We start from the raw sequence: 7,500 nt of genomic DNA, 5'->3' as shown, positions 1-7,500 counted from the left end.
ATATCCACTTAAAAGTATAACTAGTATAAATTCTTTCTGCAATGAACTTGGAGCATTTGTTTTAGGTAGCTTGTGGGAAAGGCAAGTTGGAATTGACCAACACTTGTGGTAGATATTGGTATGTTAATAATGGCTATTACAAAGCTGTAGCCTTATATATATATGTGTGTGTGTCTGTGTCTGTGTGTGTGTCTGTGTGTGTGTGTCTGTGTCTGTGTTTTATTATTGTTTATTTTTTATTATTATTATTTTTAAGGTGCTTTTATCAACTCTTGAAAACTATTTTTTTCTCCTTTTAAGAAATATACTAAATATTGAAATTCTGGTCTGTAAGATTTTTTCTAATTTCTCTTTTTAGGATGACAAGGCATTCTTGCAAAAGAAGAAGGATGAGGAGAGGAAGATAAAGGAATTGCAACAGAGAGCTGCAAAGGGTGGCCCACTTGGTTAGTTACTGGAGAATATTCAGTTGAACTTTGAAAATTGATAATTGGTTTTGAAGCTCACACAAAACAAGTTGATGTAGATTCATTAGTTGTTCCTTGTTGTACTTAACTTTTGGATTTAAAAAAAAAAATCAGATGCTTGAAGATTAATATATATGCAAGAGAGAATCTGCAAAAAGTAATGATGAATACTGGCATATTGGATTTACTTTTATTATCTATACAGATCAATACGAATTTGTACATTTCACAAAGCATGTGCAAAAAAGGATATATTGCACGTTGCCTGATCATTACTTGTCACTAATTATAAATGTTACTATCTGTTAAAAAAAAGTATGAAGTAGATTTATATTTACATAAGATTGCCCTTTATATATATTCATTTTTTTTTTTTTTTTTTTCAGGTGGTGGTGGCATCAAGAAGAGCGGAAAGAAGTAAATCCGATTTCCTCAAAATTGTATCCTGAGTTTCCCCGTAATTCTCGTTACTCCCCACTCATTCATACCCACCCATTTTGAGGAATATGTAACATTTTTGTTTTATAAATAAACCCCCCCAAAAAAAACAAAAACAAAATGTATATTTATACCTTGAAATGGCAATATTAAATACTGGAAAAGGTCCTATTGTCTTGGAATTCTAGTATGAAATAGAAAGATAAGCTAGTCACGTGATTTTGGTATGGGGCAAAAAGCAACATGATATAAATATCTCCTGAATTTAAATGTTGATGCAAGCTTGTTTTATATATTTTTTTATATTAATAATTTAATATATATATATTATATATATATAATATATTATATATATATATATATATAAAATTTATTTTCAAACAGTGAAAGTTGGGCCTTCTGTCACATTCCTTGAGTTTTCATTAACATTTAAAAATTTTATCATTTATTATTATTATTGTTGTGTGTTACATATATATAGTATTCTGTATGGCCAGATCAAATTTTGCTTCATAAACACATTGTGCTGTTATTTACAGCCTGCAGTAAACTTTGGAGCTGAAAACATTTCTGTACACCTTTACTGTAATCAGTTGGTCATATTCACTCTCTTTTTCTTGCTCATCCTCTTTTCTTCACACCCACTCTAACCTTCTCTTACTCACTCTCTCTCTCTTTTTTGCTCACACACCCTTTCTCACACATTCCCCCTCCTCCCCCCCTCCCTCCTCCCCCCCCTCCCTCCCTCCCTCCCTCCCCCTCTCTCTCTCTCTCTCTCTCTCTCTCTCTCTCTCTCTCTCTCTCTCTCACAAACACCATCTTTTTTCTCTCTCACACTCGCACACATACACACTGTAAGGCTTTAGATGCCTCATATAATGACTATGTGAATGGTTGGGCAGTGATAGTGGTTTACATGGCTTGACTCTTTACTCCATTGAAGAGTACAACACAGTAATGGAAACACACAAGACGTTGTCTTGGGGCAAAGCTGAGCGCGGTGTTGCGTGTGCGGCCAGTCAGCCCTGGGAGGATGGGGGAGGCTGGTAGATACCTGAGCTCGTTGACTTCTTGGAGTAAACTGAAGAGTCAGACGAGGTCAGATGTAATCCTCATCTAGACCCTCACTGAGGCAATGGTTCTTAACTTGCATAGAGCCAAGTGTTAAACATATGGAGACTTCAGATTCGTCTAGATTTCCTTGTCCTCGTCCAGGTCTAACTCGGAGGTGTACTTGTCCACACGTCCTAGCAGATCTCAAGCAGGTCCTTCTCGGGAAGGAGGCATCCTCTTCGGCATTTCAGGGCGGCTGATAATTGCGCTGACAAGCTCCTGGAGTTTGTCTGGATCTGTGACCGTCAAGGCAGGCGGCACTATTCCACAGCATCCTGGGGCAACTGGTACCTGCGCTGGCGAGTTCCTAGTCCTTCACTGAATCTATGGGCATCCCAGCGGGCGGCGCCCTTCCACAACATCATGGGGCGGCTTAATACGTGCTCTAACAAACATCCTGGACCAGAGGCTTAAGGCCACCTATTGGTGACTTCTTTCCCACAGCATCCTAAGTTGACCGTTTCTGCAGCAGGTTCCTCCTTCAGTGCCTTGTTGGATATCAGTGAAACAGATCATACATGTAAGGGCCAAGATAGTAAGAGAAAAAAGAAAAGCAACGGAGAGGAGGGAATGTTAAGTGCTACTAACCGGTTATTTATATAAATTTGCAATTTTTAATGTAAGGAAGACAAGCAGCGATCCGCAGGGACCTGGCTTGAACTACAAAGAGTAGATATAAGAGTAGACAAGGGAAATGACAGCAGCAATCCACAAGAATTTACCTGAACCAATTCTCTCAGAAGAAATGTATGTGGAAAAGGCTATAGTGCCCTAGTACATTAGTTATGCGACTGCTTGGGCAGTGATGCTGGTTATAACAGCATGACTTTATTATGGAATACTTCTACACAGTAAGGGAACACACGAGACGAGTCTTGGGTAATCGCTGAGTGCGGGAACACGCGTCCGGCCAGCCGGTGAGGTGGCCAGAGACGATGACGACCTGGTCGAGCGCTGAGCACAAACCTATATGTTAAACGAGGTCAGATAAACTCTTCATGTAAGCCTTCGCTGGCTTGTTGGTTCTAAATTGGACTTAGTCATGTGGTCTATGTCTAATGGTTTACACAAGGCGTGCATGCTTATGGACACGGTATATTGCTCGGCCACCTACTCATGCCTTGCCCTTGAGGCACCTTAGAATTGCCTCATGGGTGACCCAACTTTGGCTGGTCCTGATATGCCGGTCATCTCTTTCTCATGTGCGTTATCACTGGTGCATTTTCGTGGCTGCTCGTCCTTGCCATCCTTTTCCTGGTCCATCTGGCCTCAATGCCCACACGTTCTCGAAGGTCTAGCACAGGTCATCCTTGACTTTGAATTCATCTAGACTTCCTCGTAGTCCTCGTCCAGGTCCTTCTCGGATGTCCTCTTCGGCATCTCAGGGCAGCTGATGCCGAAGGGCAGCTGATAACTGCGCTGACAAGCTCCTGGAGATTGACTGAATATGTGAGCGTCCAGGCAGGCAGCGCCTATCCACAGCATCATGGGGCGACTGGTACCTGCTCTGACGAACACCCTGGTAGGCTTCTGGCGATCTTCCGGCAACCTCCTTCCCACAGCATTCGTTTCTCCAGCAGGGTCCTCCTTCGGTGCCGTGTCAGATATCTGTGAACCAGATTATACACATAAGGGCCAAGATAGTAAGAGAAAAAGAAAGGCACAGAGAAATGGGGTGTTAAGTGCCACTAGCCGATTATTTATACTGATTTGCATTTTTTAATGTTCCGACGTTTACGTTATTTTCGTCTTTTTTCATTTTGTGTTTTTGAAAGTAAAAGTTACAGAAGACAGTAGGAGAGGGAGACGTCAGTAGCTATTCGCAAGGACTTGGCTTAAACTACCAACCGTCTCTGATAGATACTTGAATCAATTTTCTTAAAACAGAGAAGAAATGTACGTTAAATATGAAATTACGTACTAGTCACTCGTCACGGCTGACAACATAGATCTTTACGCCTGCAACTACAACAACAAACCCTATTAACCCAATGCCGACAGTTATGATGTTTAAGTACATGCCATGCCTACTGTGAGTTTACTTGTATTTCCACATTTATGGCTACACTTGTACTAAGTTACCAATGAGCCAATTACGAGTACTGCCTGCCTCGCATGTTGACCCTTTTCTTTGATTTATGAAAATATTTTACATTATCTTCTTTTGCTGTTACTAATGTTTATAACATTATAGTAATTATAATGTTGATAATTAAAATAACACCATCAATATTCATAGTACTAGTAAAAAATACAAATTTCCCGTCAATTCAAAATATAAAAACAGCATATCCCTATTTTTTATTAATTTTCCCCGGTGACATTGGGTTAATGTAAAGGTTTCAGTGTCTTTTGTTGTGTGTGTGTGTGTGTGTGTGTGTGTGTGAGTGAGGGACTGTGAGCATGAATGAGAAGGAGTGAGTGACCTCACACAGAGCGGAAATGTATGACAAACATGAAGATTAACGTATGAAATAAACTGGCGATGCAATTAATACGAAATTAGTTCAACTACCACATTGGATTCATCATTTTATATGCGATGGAATGTACACACTAATGAACGGTGACGTGAAAAATATTCGCAAGCTTTCTCGCAAGCAAATCATCTCGGGGTCAGGAAATCTGAACTGCCGAGATAGCCAAGTTTAGCTACCCATATTAGGCTTCATCGACGGGGGGTCTCCTATGCCCAAAAAGCTGTACTGAATGAAGCGAACAAGCCAGGGAAAATTATAAATAACCCACTCTATTCTGGGAATCTCTGATGGGAGCTTGTGACATGCCCTACAAGTATCTATTACGAATCACACGATAGCTTGGGATTTACCCAATATATGCAAGCGACTTCAAGAGGCTGAGAAGGGTGTGATTAATAAGCGAAAAAATTATTCTAGCATAAACCCTAGTCTTACATTAATTAACGGACGTAAGTGTGGTTCACACTGACTCAAAAGTTGCCGCTCACACGAAGAACTACCGATTATCGTTACATCTATCAGGCGATTCACGCAACCCCGGGTTATATCGGACATCCCCATGCACTTATGATGTGGGGAAGATACAAACGTTATCCTCACAATGATAAATTTATATAAAATCGCGTTACAAGCTCCAGTAGAACATGTCACCAACGAGTAATGTAACAAAGCTACGTGTATTCCTATGGTGCAAAAATAACAAACAACCAATCAATGGGAACAGCGAGCTGCCTCTCAAGCCATATCACGTGTCAACCGATTGGAAGTTGGAGAGGCGAAGTCAGGCAAGACGGGAAATGCACTACGAGAATGGAAATAAATTATATGATATCTGCGATAAAGAGATAATCACGAATGTATTCAGTGTAGATGAAACAATATAATTCTCTAATAACAAGAGAAATTAATCAAATACTTGATTAATGAACGATATTCAGTAATACGATCTAAGGTCAGGATAGTGTAAGAATGTGCCATTTGCTGTCACTTAGCAGTTTTACCCAACAAAACCAACCTGAGAATCACTACACATATGGCTTAACACATTTATGGAAGAAGGAAGGGAAAATAAATAAAGAGGCCCAAAATGTGTCCTCACGTGGTCAGTTGTGTCCGTGTTGCGAGCCGAAAGGACATAACGACCATGCTGCTACAAGTCTGTAAAAGGCTGATGGTGAACAGCAATGGTACTCAACAAACAGCTCACAACGGGGGGGTACACGCTTCAAAGTCTTAAGGTAAAAGCTTAGCAAGTGGTCACGTGGTATGGATGACCTGTACACGGTGACTTCTGTGAACGAACTGATAGGTCAGATAAACTCGTCATCTAAGCCCTCGCTAGCTTGCTGGTTCAAAATTGGACTTAGAGCCACATGGTCTATGTCTAATGGCTTACACAAATCGTGTGTAATATTTAATGGTTATAAGCAAAATAAATGTGCTAGACATCTAATTGGAGACGGTGCACACTCACACACACACAAAATCAGTTAGCATGGTTAAAACAAAGGGTAATGAAAAAGGTGTTTTTTTTTTTTTTCCAAGTTATTACTTCATAAAAACATTGACTAAAAGGATATAAAGATTTCCAAATCTGGCAATTTCTATACATTTTTTACAATCCCAATAATGGAACAAAACAGTAGATTATTTCTACATTTTTTTTTTTCATTTGCCTTACAAGTTTTACAAATAGTAGCAAGATTCATAGTTTAGACTACAAAACTCCAAACTTTCCATGCAAAAGGACTGCCATGAAGATAAAGGCACACAGTCAAGAGATAGGTGGCATCATATATATCAGCTGATACATGTTTGTTGTAAATGTCTGTATACTGTCCATGTCTTCAAGCAAAATGTACACAAATGTTTGAAACCATCTGCACTTTATTTTATATGAACTCTGTTTATGAATGACCATTATGTGTGAGAGGGGGATGTGTATATAGGTATGTGGTGTTAGGGAGGGGAATGTCAACTGTTGGCATATATGTGAGAGAGAGAGATGGGGGGGGGGGGGGGGGGTAAGGCTGGAAGGGGACAAGGAGGGTGTGAGGGGAAGGGAGAAGGGGGAGAAGGGAGAGAAGGGTTAGGAGACAGTGAGAAACATGTGTAATCATAAACATAAAATATGTTGAACTTATAAGTACAAAAGACATTTTATGTACACACATATGTTACATTTTTACATATTCCAACATCAAAAATTATTCTGGTTACAGGTGAGATACAATATCAGGTTCTGTAATCACAAGTTTCCAGTCTGGACCTTACAATTTTAACTTTAAAAATCCATATCCTGGTAATTTCATTATTTTTCAAACTGTAATAACTCAACACTGAATACAGGAATATCTGGGAAAACAAAAATTTCCTTACATTAACATAATTAAAATCAGCTATTTCAAGTACATAAACGCTTTTTTGTCTGTGTGCTTGTTCTACAATTGTGCATATGATTTCCACATATGTAATGCTTACATCTTCACCTCTACTATTCAGTATATTGTGAATTACATGAAAAAAAATTAAAACCAATAAGAAAAATTATAAGAGTAAAGATGATAAGGATATTCTTACAGTCAATACTGAAAAAATCAAGCATAAAAATGTAACACAATAGATGATAATTGATAACACTCTCTCAAATACCATTATTATATGTTCAAAGTCAATAAATACAATTTTGTACTTCATTCTTTTCATATTAGGATAATCATAATATTTAAACCACAAAATATAAAATTTTGGATATTACTGATATTTGTTCCAAGCTTCACATTCTTTGAAAATTTTTATCCAGAATTTGTAATCTGATTAACCCAGTGCCGACGAGTATGACGTGTACGGACGTGCTATGCCCACTGTGAGTACTTGTTTCATTGTTTTTACACATAGATGGCTACACTTGTACTAAGTCCCCAATGAGCCAGTTACGAGTACTGCCTGTCTCGCCCGTTCACCCTTTTCTTTGATTTACAATTTATTTTACGTTATCTCAT

The 7,500-nt window shown here is 38.9% G+C and overlaps 1 long non-coding RNA gene across 1 annotated transcript in view; it reads left to right on the top strand.

The window, feature by feature from the left end:
• LOC125041826 overlaps positions 1-1,021 on the top strand; it is an 8,474-nt gene extending 7,453 nt beyond the window's left edge. The window contains exons 3-4 of the long non-coding RNA XR_007116328.1: positions 359-446; positions 854-1,021. This is a non-coding gene — a long non-coding RNA (uncharacterized LOC125041826). The remainder of the gene's footprint in view (positions 1-358; positions 447-853) is intronic.
• The last annotated feature ends 6,479 nt before the right edge of the window (positions 1,022-7,500 follow it).

The sequence above is a fragment of the Penaeus chinensis genome, chromosome 31, assembly GCF_019202785.1.
Source record: "Penaeus chinensis breed Huanghai No. 1 chromosome 31, ASM1920278v2, whole genome shotgun sequence".
Classification (NCBI taxonomy): domain Eukaryota; kingdom Metazoa; phylum Arthropoda; class Malacostraca; order Decapoda; family Penaeidae; genus Penaeus; species Penaeus chinensis.
Note: the sequence above shows the minus strand (reverse complement) of the source record. Positions and strands in the feature narration are given on the sequence as shown.